Below are 17,539 nucleotides of genomic sequence, written 5' to 3'. Positions count from 1 at the left end.
CGTCTATCTGCAGGTAGACGTCACACACATATGTGCTCTTCACACCCTACCCTCAAAACTTCTAAAAAACAAAAGACGTCACACAGCTTTTATTTTAGCTCACATGTCACACACTTATACTATTACTCTTGTGGCGAACATTCTTTGGGCATAGTATATTGTACTCTCACGAAAAGAAGCGGTGCACGCACGCACTAGTTCTCTCACACCCAATCGCAAGTACACGTAGGAGTGCATTTTTTTGAAGCTGGTACAACAAAATCACTCTACTATATATATAAGCAGGTGCCTTAGCACTTGCTTTACTAGGGTTCCTCTCTTTCACTCTATCATGCTCTCCAGATCTAAGCAAGACATATGTGGCCACACTCTTTCTCTGCTCACGGCTGGTCACAAATCCAGCCGGACCAACTCGACCGGGGCAGGGGTGTAGGTGCATTGTTCAGGCTGTCGTCGACGGCGAGGGAGGAGACCAACGGCTGCCCGCGCGTCCCGATCGGCGGCCGTGCCATTCTCTCCGAGAGAGCGCCGGCTCGGGAGGGCCTTTGACCCCTTCTTCCTCCCTGCGGTATTGTGGCCAAGATGCGGCCTCCCGACGCCGTCTTTGCCACATGCCGACGACCCTCGGGTATATATTCCTTTGAAACCTGCATTGCTCTACTGCCCCAGCTCCCCACATGGCTGTGTGTGGATCTTTTTCTACTTCTGTCGGCTGTTCCAAAGCCACCTAGACTTTTACTATTATTAGAGGTAAAGGTAGATCATACAGTCGAATCTAAGAGTTGGTTCAAACAGGGAAGAGAGTGGGAAAGCTGTAGCATGAATCTAGGACTTGGTTCTAGGAGGAAACGGGCGAAAGTAGTAGATACTGGCTACCCAACCTGTATATTGGTTGAAAAGGCGAACAAAGCATGGTGGATGGCGAAGGGTGGGGGAAGTGGACCTATCTCTTGGTTGAAAAAGGAAAGAAAGTGAGGGGTGTTGGGAGACAACGCAAATGAGAATGAGCAGGTCTAGATTTCCTGTGCTCACATAGGAAAATTCGTCGAGGAGATAAAAATGGGACAAATGCAGACATGCTGCCTGAGTGTTTGCCACTCTCGGCACCCACGTCTGCCTCACCAGTTTATACCTCTGTTGTCCCTACGCCCATATCGCTACCATTAATGTCAAATCACATGAAGCATTAAGCAATGCCACCTAATGTCACTATAAGTAATGGTCTAGTGTCGTCGATAATTTGAAGCAATGCCACCACCATTTTATGAAGTTCTTTCGTCTTGCATTATTTCCCATGAATTGGGTTGTTGCAGTTACACTTAAATCTCACACTGCTAAAATTTCTTCATCCCAGTGGAACTGCACAAATTTGATTGCACATCTACTGACCATGTGCTACTCTCATGACACTAATACTAATGCTAATATTCTGCATGTTAATTTAGTGGCAGTGTTGATGTGATGTGATGCTACTTACTTAAGGCACTTTCATACTGTCAGTCTAGTGCCAATTATAACACAATAGATGCTGCTGTTAATCATACGCCACTGCAAATATCTGTCACTGTTTAAATAACTGTATTTCGTATTTGCGCAAACAGGGATGTCTGTCTCCATATCGTTTCTATCTGCGCAATCAAAAGTACACACCTCAGTTTTAGTACAACTACACAAAATGAGATGGCTATTCCTAGCTGCCGTCCTCTAACCACTAGTGTTCCAGGTATTCCTACATTGGTTCTAACTAGGTAGAATGACCAACACAATATAAAAGAAGCTGATTCGTACGTTTTACTTCCTGATTGTAGTGCAGGGACGAGCGGAAACAACTGCATCCTAGTCCGGAATGCACTTGCTTCCAGTTCATCCATGGACCGAGGAGTAGCTGGCACGGCTGCATGGAGGTTTTTGGGACAGGTGCGCGGACAAGTGGCATTGTGGTCTGCTTATTTCTGCAAATAGCATTCCAGAGCGAACTCCAGGAAAAACCAGGGTGAACTCCAGGAAATTTAAGCCTGCCTAGGGAGGCCCTTTGCTCAGAGAAGCCTTGCTTGATTTTTCCTGATTTGTAAACCTTCTCACAACTTTGTCTTTTGTTGTGAACTAGTATATGTTTGTTATGTTCTATGAATCATTGGGATGTATAAAATTGCTTAACTTATGCTTTTCACGTTTTTTATGAAGCCGAGTTTAATGTGAGTGTTCCACATGAACGCTGGACTAGCGTGTGAACGTTTGGAATTTACATTGTGGCCTCAGTTAACTGCATGAACCACTGTAACAAGATACGTAGTTGCTTATATGTTAGACAGCAGATTATTGATTGTTAGCTGGTCGATAGCCTAGTGTTGAAGCGAGTTGAGCCAATGTGCCATGTTTGGCACAACTTCTTACAAGTGGGGTAGCACCAACCGTGTTTACAAGTACTTATGTATACGTCGGCGCACATTTCTCAAACGAGTACTCTATTTCATCAAACACAAACTGCTTGTATGATAAACCGTGACAACTTATGTCTTACCATGCCATATTCATGAAAAAACTAGTGAGGACGCATCTGTTTCGGCAACAATTATGATGGTTCTCACATGATTCACGGGCACACAAAAGTAGCATCGGTTCCCATAGAAGGATTCAAACAGAGTACTAGCCCCAAAGGGCTCGATAATAGGCAATGTTTGGATAAGTAGACACAATCCAAACTAGTATTAAACACTAGCTGGGGAAACTATTTCATGCCTCGATCTAACTTGGGCTGGACACAAGACGGACCTTGCCATGAAAATCATCGAGGACGTCCAGCAGCAGCTCAATCCTGTGAACCTTCATGAAGGTAACCTTGTGGCCTTGCCACTCATAAACTTGTTTGTGGAGGCATGTCACGTCATCTTCCTGCGTAAGCTTGACAAGAACAGTATGCCTCACAAACGAAGGAGTAGCTTTGAACTTCTTGTGCTTTAGTACACCCTGGACAACACGCCTGACAATAGTGAGGCTGGAATACAACTCCACATCGGTATAAGCGCAAATGGCTTCCAGGATCCAACAGTCTAAGAACTTTGTTTTCCCAGTGCGTATATTCAGGTCATCTGCCTCATAGCGAGTGACATGTACAACCACACAATCCTTGTCTGCATCAGGGCTCTAATTGAAATAGAAACAAATTCTGAATTACTTTCTAGTATAAGAAACACAAGTTATTTAAACCACTATGTATAGCATGGCACCGAAGCTAATAAAATTTTGCATTATTCATCACCACATACTTAGATGAAAAACCACAATCGAGATCGGCAAAGAAGAAAATCACCTTGGGCAGCTCAGCGCGCGCGGGGGGGGGGGGGGGGGGGGCACATCCTCGAAGGGGGAAAACTGCTCCTGCAGTGCCACGGGGGTTGTAACCTCAAACGGGGCGTTGACCATCTCAGTAGTGGCCGTGAGCGTATATGGGGTTGGCTCGGTGGCTGCCTCCATCTTCTTGGAGCTCTCTGTCTCATGGGGATCAGCCTCCCGTGTCTGCTCCAATATCGGCAGATCTTTGCCTGGTTCTCCTTGGTCCATCATGAAACTGACGAATACTAGGAGACCACTGAAAGAAAAACACAATCGCAATGACAATGAAACAAAAAAGAGAGTGAGGATTGGTTACTGCTTTGCAAAAGTTCTTTTTTTTTCTCTGAACGAAAATATACCAATATCACGGATCCGCTTACCTTCCCTTCGTTGGGAGAGAAGAATAGTGGCAATTGCGAGTGTTGGCTTTCTTGAAGACGGTGAGGGTGAAGGGGATTCAACGAAGAGTGAAATGATGGTTGCTTCGTCCATCAAACTTAGACTACGGGGAGGTGGGGTTTTGTGATACGACGACTCGTTACTGCCGTGCTACGACCGGGGTGACTCTCCGCCTGCATACTGCCTTCTAATTTGGTGAATGGCATTTGGGCCTGTGCATGGCATGGCCCGCATGTCGGTGAACAAAAATAAAACGACATTCAGTAAAGGGAGACGTTTCGATGACCTAGGAGGAGCCAGAAGCGGTACTGTATCCACTATACTAGTAGTAATTATTTTTCTGGTAGTTGTAGAGTGTCTCCACTTTAATAGTAGTAATTGTTTCTCTGGGCCCAAGAGAAAACATCCCATCCACCCTAGTAAATAATAAAATCAATTCAAAAGCCCATATATTTACTTAATGAGAGGCGCTACCTACACCCAGCACACCGCCCCCCAAAAAAACCTGGGTGCTCTTCTTCCTCCTCACTCCCACCCACCTCATGTCACCTCGCTCCACTCGTACCCCCAAATTCCACACCTCACTCCTACAGAAAACCCAAGCTCCCCTTCTTCCTCACTACTACTACAGAAAAACCCCAGCTCCCCTTCTTCTTCACCCGCACTACAACTAGGCTCGCCATTCGTTACTCTGCTCAAATCCGTGAGCGCGACGCGACGCCCTCGAGGAAAATGGAGTCGGCTGACCCCAGCGCCAAGAAGATGAGGCTCCCGCCAGCGGTGACGCCCTGTTGTAGATCCCGCACCCGGCAGCGTGGGGAGAAGCGGCGACCCCGCCCCCACCGGATCCCAGGAACCCGTAGAATCTCTGGTGGACCACATCAGCGATCTCGCGGACACCGTCCTTGGGGAGATCATCTCACTTCTCCCCACCAAGGATTGCTGCCGCACCCAAGTTCTCTCAATTCGGTGGCGCCCTCTATGGCGCACCATGCCCCTTAATCTTGATTGTCGTCAGCTATCTCTCTTCAATAATTTTGAAATTCCCAGAGCCATCATCTCCTCCCACCAGGGCTCCGTTCAAAGCCTCTGCATCCCGTCATGCTACCTGAGCAAGCATACCATGCCCAGCATGGTGGACGCCTGGCTGAAACCCCCTGAATTCACAGAACTATAGCTGCTTGAGTTCTACTATTCTCCTGAAAATCACCTACCAGATACCGAACGCCATCTACCTGTGCCCTCAGCACTGATGTCCATCTCACGGTTTTCCTCCGCTCTCCACACCGCCACCTTTGCGCTATGCTACCTACCAGACAATCTGGTACTAAACCTTCAACTCCCATTTCTCAAGAAACTTTCACTTGTGCGGGTTTGTATATCGGAGGCCTCATTGCACAGCATCGTCCACTCCAGTTGCCCTGCCCTGGAGTGCTTGGTGCTTGTTTTCACAGTTACAATCGGTTATCTCCAAATAAAGTCGCCAACCTTGTAAGATTGGAATTTCTTTTGACGGAAGGTAGCTCATCATCCAAGATGCCCCTTCACTTCAAAGTTTGATCCTTGATTCTGGTTATTCACCGTCGCATATAACCGTCCTCTCTGCGCCTAAACTGGAGACCTTGGGTGTAATACATGATCTCTGTGCTCATTTCAAGATGGTGTTTGGCTCCACAGTTCTTCAGGTACTTTATATTATCATCTACACTTGTAACCATAAGCTGCATTTTAAATTTCTGCGCATAAGTTATATATCATCTCGGAGTACACATTTTGTACTAATATTATGTTCTATGCTCAATGAAGAGTTTCTCCATGGATAGCCTATCAATGGTGCTGTATTCTGTCAAGATCTTATATATCCAAATGAATAGTTTTGATCTAAACAAGATTATTGGCTTGCTACAATGCTTTCCATGTCTAGAGAAGTTGTATATAAAGGCGATAATTTCACGCACATTGGAAGCCCGCATATAGTGTACTAGAATTAACCGTTCAGTTGTTGCTCTTTCCACACTCTTTTTTTAGATCTTTACTGTTTTCAATCTTCATGTTTATTTAGGCAACAAGACGGGGTAAGAAAGTTCTAACCAATCGGTGGATTCGTAAGCACCGAGATTTTCTCACTTCTCATGACATTCGATTGAAGACAATAACGCTAGAACGATATGTAGCCAACCATGCAAACACTAGATTTGTCACATTCTTCCTGCTGAATGCGAAGTTATTGTTGTCCATCGGGCTTAAGTTTATCAGCAGCATGGTTTTGACGGATGGGTTTGTCGAAGAGCAAAAAAAGGAGTTTCAGGTGGGCAAAAGAGCTTGTGAACGTGCCGGGCTTCTATTTGCAACATATTGTGGTCATAATCCAGTAAATTTTACGACCCAGGATGTTCATTCTATGGACCTGACCGATCCATTTGACTGTGACTGCCGAAAACAGTGCTGGAGTTAGATGTTGTTGCCTTTTTCAACCTGGGTCTTGTCTAAACCTGATGAACAATTAACCCTCGTGCTTTTGTACAGTTTGTAAGATGGAGTTAGATGTTCTTGCCCTTTTCAACTCGGCTGTGACTGTCATATTTTCTTTGAAACAAGGCAAATGGCTTGCCATTCGTTTAATTTAGAGTGAAATATTGTAACAAATCCCAACCAAGGGAAATAACATCACTCTTGCTGGCTGCTTGAGCTCACTATGCATTATAGAAGCCAAGAGATTAGCCCCCACCAGCACCCACAAACTTATTTCGAACTAGCACACCAAATGGGCTGTAAATTTTCATAAGAAAGGCTGCATGACCGTGACAGATTTGGATTCTGACATTTGGGACCCACCAGGAACTAGCCTATCCAAGGTGGTGTCGACTTACTAGCTAGTCAACAAACGATTCTGCCTACCAGCCGTTGGATTGACATCGAACATCTGTTGTGTATCTTCTATCTCTGGTCTTCTTCCTCCAGCCGCCCAAACCAAACCACCCCATCGGCTCCGCCTACTCCCGCCTTCATGGATGGCTGCGCCTCCGCCGCCCAACCGTACCCTACAATGTTGGCCAATCCCTCCCTCTATTCCCCCACATTTCCTATTATTCTCCGGCGACGTCAGCCCCAACACGCACCCGCACCCGAAATCAACCCTCATACTCCCCTCCGCCTGCGACTAGACCGGCGCATCTTCCACGGCTCCTGTTCGTTCCATCCGAGGCCTCGTCGTCGTCCTCGGCCTTGGTTCGCTTGCCGTGCGCGGTGCGCCGCCCTCTTGCGTTGTCAACACCGTCAACAACCGAGAGGAACAAGGATATGACTGTACATGGAGAGGATGACAGTAGGGACCCACCAGCGTCATGGCAGTACGCAAGCAAGTGCTTGTTATTGTAAGCCCAAAAAATGGTTCCTCCTAATGGTTGGACATCTGGGGCTCACGCTATTGTCAACATAGTCAATAAACGAGAGAATTACACAACGAGCGGCTGACACCAGGGACCCAACAGGTCGCGCAGTTGTTATTTACTTTTTTAGGAACAAGCAGTTGTTATTTATACTAGTTTTAGCGACGGATCAGGGTAACAATGGGGCTGTGCGGGGGCTGTGGCCCGTCTAGCCAGGGTTTATTTATGTTTACGACATCACGAGCCCAGTTTTGTTTTTTTTCTTGCTGAGAATGGCTAGCCCAGTTCTTTTTTTAAAAGAAATACCCAAACGAGGCCTACTTGCTTTATCAGCCCTGCTCGGGTGCAAATCTTTCAAGATGAGGAGAGTTTCATTCGGTTTGCCCAGAAATGGGCTGTACATTTTTAAAACACATCAAACCGGGAATTAGTTTCATTTTTTTAATTACAAGATTTTAAATAACATTGGTTTTTATGCATGGACAATTATTTGGATTTTATATTTATATAAACTATTTTTCAAAATAGTTTGAATGTGACTCGATATTTCGGGATTAAAAACAGTTGACCGCACTGAAATATGCAAAATTTCGTATAATTTTTGACCATGGCCACAATATGGGGTGTAATGCTAACAAAAAGAAGATGGGCACCAAAAAATTCTTAAGAATTGGCACGTATTACACCCCATAGTCGGCCGCGGGAGAATTCTTAAGCAGGCAGTCCCTCCTCCCGCGGCCAGCTATGCTGCCACGCAGGCCTCACCGCCCCATCGTTCTCCCATCGCTGGCCTAGCCATCCCTGTACTCACCCACACCTGCTGTTATTCTCTGGCGACGGCAGACGAACCAGTAAATCCTCGCACTCCCCTCCTTGTGGAAACAACTGTCGAGTTTTCCCTGGCTCCGTGTAGTTCCCTTCCTAGGCCTCGCCGTCGTCCACCGCCCTGGTGCTCTCGGCACGGCGTGGTCAATGTGGTCAACGAACGACATGCATCAGAAGTGGACTGTACGTGGAGAGGCTGACAGCTGGGTCCACGGCCGCTCGCAAGGAAATGCCTCCTTATTACCTGCAAAATAATGATTCCTCCACCTGACAGCTGGGACCCACTGGAAGGGCCTCTGTATTTCGCGAAAAAAATGTTTCGCCGCTGACAGGTCGGACCCACCAGCTATATCTTCGCACGCAAGGAAGTGCCTCATTATTACGCAGAAAAAAATGAATACTCCCCCTGCTAGCTGGGACCCACCATAGTGGGAGGCTAACTTGTGGGACTACTAAGATGACGGGGACGGAGGGCTTTGTCAACTTAGTCAATATGAACGATTCTAGCTCCAGTGACCGTACAATGTCCATCCAACGGCCGTAGTGCTTCTTCAACCTCTGGTCTTCTTACTCCAGCCGCCCAAACAAGCGTCGGCCGTGCCGCCTACTTCTGACTCCCGTGTCCGGCTGTGCTGCCACCGCTGACCATGCCATCCCTCTATACTCACCCAGACCTCCTGTTATTCTCCAGCGACGGCAGCCTCACACCGCAGCTGAAGCAGTCAACCCACATACTCCCCTCCGCGTGGGCATCCACTGCCGCGTCTTCCCCGGCTCCGCGTCGTCCCCTTCCTAGGCCTCGCCGTCGTCCACTACCTTGGTGCTCTCGGCGTGGCGTGGTCAATGTGGTCAACGAACGACTTCCATCGGAAGAGTACTATATGTGGAGAGGCTGACAGCTGGGTCCACGGCCGCAGCAAGGAAGTGCCTCCTTATTATGCGCAAAATAATGATTCCTCCACCTGACAGTAGGGACCCACCGGACGGGCCATCATATTTCGCGAAAAAAAACATTTCCCCCCTGACTGCTGGGACCCACCAGCTACATCTTAGCACGCAAGGAAGTGCGTCCATATTACGGGCAAAACAATGATTCGCCCCCTGACTGCTGGGACCCACCAGCTACATCTTCGCACGCAAGGAAGTGCCTGATAGTCGGGACGCACCTGGTCGAAGTGTACGTAGCGTTGTCATTCTGGTCGTGTATGTGTACATACAAACGATCGGTCTGTCTGCAGGCTGCAGCAAGGAACCGTGGCCGTGTAAGGAAGGGCACGTGTTGTAGTAGAGGCGCGCACGTAGCATGTACACGTACGTACAGCGGCCAGGGTGCAAGAAAGTAAATACGGCCACGTACGTCCATACGGGCGGGGTCTCAAACACCTACTCGCTCATACGTACGGCCAGTGCTCGTGTACATGGCTGGGTCAGAACGGAGAAACTGCGTCATCATCGTGATCATGGGGAGGCAACGGAACGCATGTTGTTCATTGGGAGCCAACCGGCTTGGACGGAACAGGCGATGGAAACGAGGCCTGGCGTACTGCAGAACAGAGGAAACGACCTTGTGTTCGACTGGCCATGGTCGAAACGGGATCCTATTCATCGGGAGGGGTCTGACATACCGCAAAATGGAGGAAACAGACCTCCTACGGTGGAAACGGGGTCCTGTTGATCGGGAGGGGTCTGGCGTACCGCAAAACGGAGGAAACAGACTTGTGTTGGAGCGCTACGGTCGAAACGGGGGTCCTGTTCATCGGGAGGGGTGTGGCGTACCGCAAAATGGGACTCCACGGGATGCTGTGCATCTCCACCGTCGACCTCCTCCAGCCTCCACGGGCTACTGTTCATCCACCGTCGACCTCCTACAGCCTCCACCTACGACTGTTCATCCAGCCTCCATCGCGTGCTCCTCCACCGGCTACTGTTCAACCATCCCTCTCCACGGGGTCCTGTTCAACACCTCTCCACGGGCTACTGTTCATCCAGCCCTCCACCGACTACTGTTCAACCAGCCCTCCACGGGGTCGTCCTGTTCATCCAGCCCTCCACGGGGTCGTCCTGTTCATTTAGCCCTCCACGGTGTCCTGTTCATCCAGCCCTCCACGGGTCCTGTTCATCCACCGGCTCGATCGATCTGGGTACTGTTCATCTAGCGGCAACGGCCTCTACTACCACGGAGTCCTGTTCATCCAACCCCCACCGGGAACTGTTCATCCAAACCCCCCAACAACGCTCACTGTTCATCCAGAGGCAGCATCAATCGGCTTCAGTTAGCAGCAGTAGCGAAGGAATCACTCGGGTTCAGTTAACAGCAAGGGATTGATCGCTCGGGTTCAGTAACGTAGCTAGTGCAATCGCTCAGGTTCAGTTAGAGCCCAACGCCACGCACACATGCGCGTACGTACGAGAGAAACGCGCATCGCTTGGCCCCGACCACCCACCGTAATCGGGAACTCCCCTAATATTTTCCTCGCCCTTGCTTCTACCACGGTTTTTTCCGTCATGGACGGCCCAAAGAATGTCATGCACCTGCGTCTTCGGCCCGCCCAGGACGAAAAGCCCATTTTCTGTCAAGATTTTTTGTCATAGAAGTAGGAGCCCACCACATCTATGATGATACCGGGTTTTGTCACAATAATCGTCATAGAAGTGTCATAAGTATGATAGAAAAGAAAATTTGTTCGGCCCAAAATGTCACGGATGTGTCTTTTTTGTAGTGAAAATTGGATTTCGAAGGTCCATTTTTTCAGAATCCTCTATATTAATTCTTCCACCCATGCAATAGAGAGGGAATGGGAAAAGAAGGGTTACTTTCATTTTCATTTTTCCCTTAAAAGATAGACTTTGAAATAGGAGTCTTGGAATAATGCTGAATTCAAAGTTCTATTTCTTTCTATAGTATAAGAAAAACAATTTATTTCTATTTCTGTAGTATAAGAAAAACAAATAGTATAAGAAAAACAAATCGAATCAAATTCATGGATTTACGACGACCTCGGTTGTGACTCCACAGATAAAAATAGGAAATTTCCCTCTTCGAGACCATTGAAAAAGGGCATTGAACGAGAAAGAAATCGTCCACAGAAAATAAAACTATCATATGCCTTGGAAAGTGATATGAGGTGCTCGGAAATTGTTGAAGTAATTGAATTGGAGGATCACTATGACTATAGCCCTTGGTAGAATTCCTAAAGAAGAAAATGATCTATTTGATACTATGGATGACTGGTTACGAAGGGACCGTTTCATTTTTGTAGGATGGTCTGCCCTATTTCTCTTTCCTTGTGCTTATTTCGCTTTAGGGGGTTGGTTTACAAGGACAACTTTTGTAACTTATTAGTATACCCATGGATTGGCTAGTTCCTATTTGGAAGGTTGTAATTTCTTAACCGCAACAGTTTCTACCCCTGCCAATAGTTTAGCACACTCTTTGTTGCTACTATGGGGGCCCGAAGCACAAGGAGATTTTACTCGTTGGTGTCAATTGGGCCGTCTATGGACTTTTGTAGCTCTCCACGGGGCTTTTTCACTAATAGGTTTCATGTTTCGCCAATTTGAACTTGCTCTGTCTGTTCAATTGCGGCCTTATAATGCAATCTCATTCTCTGGTCCAATTGTTGTTTTTGTTTTTGTATTCCTTATTTATCCACTGGGGCAATCTGGTTGGTTCTTTGCGCTGAGTTTTGATGTAGCAGCGATATTTCGGTGCATCCTTTTCTTCCAAGGATTTCATAATTGGATGTTGAACCCATTTCATATGATGGCAGTTGCCAGAGTATTAGGTGCAGCTCTGCTATGCGCTATTCATGGAGCGACCGTAGAAAACACTCTGTTTGAGGACGGTGATGGTGCAAATACCTTCCGTGCTTTTAACCCAACTCAAGCTGAAGAAACTTATTCAATGGTCACTACTAACCGCTTCTGGTCCCAAATCTTTGGTGTTGCTTTTTCTAATAAATGTTGGTTACATTTCTTTATGCTATTTGTACCCGTCACCGGTTTATGGATGAGTGCTATTGGCCTAGTTGGCTAGGCTCTGAACTTACGTGCCTATGACTTTGTTTCCCGGGAAATCTGTGCAGCGGAAGATCCTGAATTTGAGACTTTCTGCACCAAAAATATTCTTTTAAATGAGGGTATTCGTGCGTGAATGGCAGCTCAGGACCAGCCTCATGAAAATCTTATATTCCCTGAGGAGGTTCTAACACGTGGAAACGATCTTTAATGGAACTTTCATTTTAGCTGGTTGTGACCAAGAAACCACCGGCTTTACTTGGTGTGCTGGGAATGCTAGACTTATCAATTTGTCTGGTAAACTACTTGGAGCTCATGTAGCCCATGCCGGATTAATCGTATTCTGGGTCGGAGCAATGAACCTATTTGAAGTGGCCCATTTTGTACCAGAAAAGCCCATGTATGAACAGGGGTTGATTTTACTTCCACACTTAGCTACTCTAGGTGGGGGAGTAGGGACAGAGGGAAGTTCTAGATACTTTTCCGTACTTTGTATCTGGCGTACTTCACCTAATTTCCTTCGCAGTCTTAGGCTTCGGTGGCATTTATCACATGTTTCTGGGACCTGAGACTCTTGAGGAATCCTTTGCATTCTTTGGTTATGTCTGGAAAGATAGAAATAAAATGACTACAATTTTAGGTATTCACTTAATTTTGTTAGGTCTAGGTGCTTTTCTTCTAGTACTCAAGGCTCTTTATTTTGGCGGTGTATATGATACATGGGCCCCTGGGGGGGGGATGTTAGAAAAATTACCAATTTGACCCATAGTCCCAGTGTTATATTTGGTTATTTACTAAAATCTCCTTTTGGCGGAGAAGGGTGGATTTTTAGTGTAGATGATTTAGAAGATATAATTTGTGGGCATGTATGGTTGGGTTTTATTTGTGTATTTGGTGGAATTTGGCATATTTTAACCAAACCCTTCGCATGGGCTCGCCGTGCATTTGTATGGTCTGGAGAAGCTTACTTGTCTTATAATTTAGTTGGTTTATCTGTCTTTGGTTTTATCGCTTGTTGTTTTGTATGGTTCAATAATACAGCTTATCCAAGTGAGTTTTATGGACCCACCCGGCCAGAAGCTTCTCAAGCTCAATCATTTACTTTTCTAGTTAGAGACTAGCATCTTGGAGCAAATGTGGGATCCGCTCAAGGACCCACAAGTTCAGGTAAATATCTAATGCGTTCCCCAACTGGGGAGGCTATATTTGGAGGGGAAACTATGCGTTTTTTGGACCTTCGTGCTCCATGGTTAGACCCTCTAAGGGGCCCCAATGGTTTGGACTTTAGTAGGTTGAAAAAATACATACAACCTTCGCAAGAACGACACTCAGCAGAATATAAGACCCACACTCCTTTAGGCTCTTTAAATTCTGTGGGTGGCGGAGCTACCGAAATCAATTCAGTTAATTATGTCTCTCCCAAAAGTTGGTTATCAACTTCTCATTTTGTTCTAGGATTCTTCTTTTTTGTGGGCCATTTATGGCATGTAGGAAGAGCCCGAGCTGCCGCAGCAGGTTTTGAAAAGGGAATCGATCGTGATTTGGAACATGTTCTTCACATGAACCCTCTTAACTAAGATTTTTCTTATTTATACCTATTCTACTTTTTTTATGTTCTGGCTCAGTTATTCCATCTAGCCGAGCCATTCATTCCTCTTATGAAAGAAAGAAAAGGGACAAAAAAAATGAAAGAAACAAACAAATTCAATAAGAAAAAGGAGAGAGAGGGATTCGAACCCTCAATAGTTCCTAGAACTATACCGGTTTTCAAGACCGGAGCTATCAACCACTCAGCCATCTCTCCACAGCCTAATCCTTATTTTACTACTACAAATAGAACACAGCCATATAAAAAAATTAAAAGATTTATTAGCCTCTAGAAAGATATCATATACAAGTTCCTTTTCGATATATCTCTGTATACTATATACACAGATACAAGATCCGCTATACCTGCTTGTGAAATAAAGAGTAAATAATCTCTTCTCACCCCCATATCCAAGTAAACAAGCAGTTTAAATAATAAATTTGAATTAAAGAGAAGAATCAATGGATTCATGATTAAACCCCTCCTACTTTTTTTTTACAATTTGGGTTAAGTGGGGGATCAAATATGTAGTCAATTTTATTTGATGGTAGCTTGGAGGATTAGTAATATGACTATTCCTTTCCAATTAGCTGTTTTTGCATTAATTGCGACTTCCTCAGTCTTAGTAATTAGTGTACCCCTTGTATTTGCTTCTCTTGATGGTTGGTCAAATAATAAAAATGTTGTATTTTCCGATACATCATTATGGATTGGACTAGTCTTTCTCGTAGCTATTCTGAATTCTCTCATTTCTTAAATTAAATTTGGTTAATATTTATTAACCCCATAAAAAGAAATAATAAAGGTCATTTATTCTAAAAAATGAGAATAGTGAGATGTATTAAAACGCAATTTGCGTTCCGAATTGCTAGCTCTTCTCTTTCAGTATTATTAAATTCCATTCCCATTAGAATGTTCATTGACAAATAAAAAAAAGGAAGTAAAACTCTAATATAATAGAAAATGAAATGAAATGGTCGACCCAGACATAGCAGGTCGACCCAGGTGGATATACGCTATAAAATATATACCGTAGCGAGCGTAGTTCAATGGTAAAATATCTCCTTGCCAAGGAGAAGATACGGGTTCGATTCCCGCCGCTCGCCCGCTTAATTTCTCAAAGTACTATGATAAAAACTTCAGTCTAGTTAACTGTTTAACTACTTATATTAAATTAAGTATTAATTAGGTGTTAGTCTAGTGTCGTATCCCTTACTATCTTACCCTTCCTTTGCATCCCACTGAAAAAAAGAGGGCGCTCCAGAGGTAGAAATAGAACTCGCCAATAGAGCTCCAAAAATTGGGTATTAAATGAGACAAACAACAGGCAAACTGTTTTTAAAGGGAAGGGAGAGGTAGAATGTCCCTTTCGTTTCATTTTAATTTTCTGCAGGGTAGGGAGAAGCCTTGCGCTTCTTTTTTTGAAGGCAAGTGACTTCGCAAACTGCTCAATTTTGCCCTCTAGGGCCGGGAACTAATGAATAAAAAATGGTTGGATACGCCCCTCTACTATATCTACAAAAATAGAATAGTCCTTTTATGCAGACTGCAAAGTGCAGAGACGGGAATCGAACCCGTGACCTCAAGGTTATGAGCCTCGTGAGCTACCAAACTGCTCTACTCCACCTTGGAGTACCAGAAACTGGTGGACAAAAAAGGCTTGAATACATGCCTCTAACATGTCTAGACAAATAGAATACTCCTTTTATACAGAATGGAGCGGGTAGCTGGAATCAAACCCACATCGTTAGCTTGGAAGTCTAGGGTTTATAGTCGATGTTGGTTGATTATTTTTAACGTCTCCAATTCAAACCGAACATGAAATTTTGATTTCATTCGGCTCCTTTATGGATATTCTCACCACTTAACATCTATGTCAGCTTTTCTATTTGAATGGAACCAAAGTTCTCTGCTTTCTAGATGATCCTTATAGAGTAGGAGATAGAAATTCTATCTAAATCCATATAATCAACTTACTTCGTTCCCTAAATTCATTCAAGAGATCCTGAGGAAAAGAATTGGGTTTCCACCGAGCTAAAACAATATGCGAATGGTTCTAGTAAACCAAAATTATCGTTTTTAGCTATTTGGCTTCCTTATTCCTTATTTTAACAAAAGAAGATTTAGTTACGATTGGAAATCAACTTTGTTGTATCTTCATCCATAGATCCTTTAATCATATTTTCAAAATTGGAATACTTAATCCAAACCAAAATTATGCTTCGCGATTCTATACTCATAATCCCATTTTTATTTTGGATGCAATTTAAATTAGTCTTTGGATACAAATCGCCAGAATGTATGTTCTTCGTCAATATGCTATTGACAGGAAAAGGATTTAATCCTTTGTAAGAACTAAATTTTTCATCAGAATATAAAAATAAAAAACTTAAGGATGCCTTAAGTATATCATTTCAAATTCAGTTATTAATAGAACGAATCACACTTTTACCACTAAACTATACCCGCTACATTGTAGATTATGGTATAAATGGTACCCTTTGTCAAGGATAGCCATTTGACAAGAAGGCTAATTCCCCCTTATTGAATCAGATGGAGAAGGTTCATGACACTGAGCCGTTGGTTCTTCTACTTCGACCGCTCACCTTTACTTTAGGATTTAGATAGCCCCTCTGGTCTGTAAAAAGGAAATCTTTTCTTACAATGCTAATAGCGCCTGAACCAAATGTATTTATTTTGATTAGGATCCTATTCTACGGTTACAACTACAATAACCATTATTTACTTTGCAAGGATGTAAGTGTGTCAGACTGCTAAATTGTTTCATTATTCCTACAATATAAACTAGGGGATATAGGTGTTTGGGGAATGTAGTAATTCAAAAAAATTCCTACCATCACGCATGATCTATCTAGGAGATGCATAGCAACGAGAGGGGAGAGTGTGTCCACGTACCCTCGTAGACCAAAAGCGGAAGTGTTTAGTTAACGCGGTTGATGTAGTCGAACGTCTTCACGATCCAACTGATCCAAGTACCGAACGTACGGCACCTCCGTGTTCAACACACGTTCAGCTTGATGACGTCCCTTGAGCTCTTGATCCAGTAGAGGGTTGAGGGAAAGTTCCGTCAGCAGGACGGCGTGGCAACGGTGTTGGTGATGTGATCTGCGCAGGGCTTTGCCTAAGCACTACGACGCTATGACCGGAGGAGTAAACTGTGGAGGGGGGCACCACACACAGCTAAGAAACAACTGTTGTGCCTCTGGGGTGCCCCCCCACCCCCGTATATAAAAGGAGGAGGGGAGAAGGCAGCCGGCCTAGGGGGCGCACCAAAGGGGGGAGTCCAACTAGGACTCCCAATCCTAGTTGGACTCCCTTTCCTTTTCCGGAGGGGGGAAAGAGGGAAGGGAGAGGAAGAGGAGAAGGAAAGGGGGCGCGTCACCCTCCCTAGTCCAATTCGGACTCCCTATAGGGAGGGGGCGTGCCTACCCCTTGTGGGCTGCCTCCCCTCTCCCCTATGGCCCATGTAGGCCCAATATTCCCCCGAGAGGTTCCGGTAACCTCCCGGTACTCCAAAAAATACCTGAACCTTTCCAAAACCATTCCAGTGTCTAAATACCTTTGTCCAATATATCAATCTTTACCTCTCGACCATTTCAAGACTCCTCGTCATGTCCGTGATCTCATCTGGGACTCCAAACAAACTTCGGTCACCAAAACACATAACTGATAATACAAATCGTCATCGAACGTTAAGCGTGCGGACCCTACGGGTTCAAGAACTATGTAGACATGACCGAGACACATCTCCGGTCAATAACCAATAGTAGAACCTGGATGCTCATATTGGCTCCTACATATTCTATGAAGATCTTTATCGGTCAAACCGCATAACAACATACGTCATTCTCGTTGTCATCGGTATGTTACTTGCCCGAGATTCGATTGTCGGTACCATAATACCTAGTTCAATCTCGTTACCGGCAAGTCTCTTTACTCGTTCCGTAATGCATCATCTCATAACTAA

The 17,539-nt window shown here is 45.1% G+C and overlaps 2 non-coding genes across 2 annotated transcripts; one reads left to right on the top strand and one right to left on the bottom strand.

The window, feature by feature from the left end:
- Positions 1 to 13,679: 13,679 nt before the first annotated feature.
- TRNAS-UGA (transfer RNA serine (anticodon UGA)) lies at positions 13,680 to 13,767 on the bottom strand. Its single transcript has one exon. It is a non-coding gene; the product is annotated as a tRNA-Ser (tRNA).
- Positions 13,768 to 14,586: 819 nt separating this feature from the next.
- On the top strand, positions 14,587 to 14,657 carry TRNAG-GCC (transfer RNA glycine (anticodon GCC)). The gene has a single exon. It is a non-coding gene; the product is annotated as a tRNA-Gly (tRNA).
- Positions 14,658 to 17,539: the final 2,882 nt, after the last annotated feature.

Source organism: Aegilops tauschii, chromosome 4, assembly GCF_002575655.3.
Source record: "Aegilops tauschii subsp. strangulata cultivar AL8/78 chromosome 4, Aet v6.0, whole genome shotgun sequence".
Taxonomy (NCBI): Eukaryota; Viridiplantae; Streptophyta; class Magnoliopsida; order Poales; family Poaceae; genus Aegilops; species Aegilops tauschii.
Note: the sequence above shows the minus strand (reverse complement) of the source record. Positions and strands in the feature narration are given on the sequence as shown.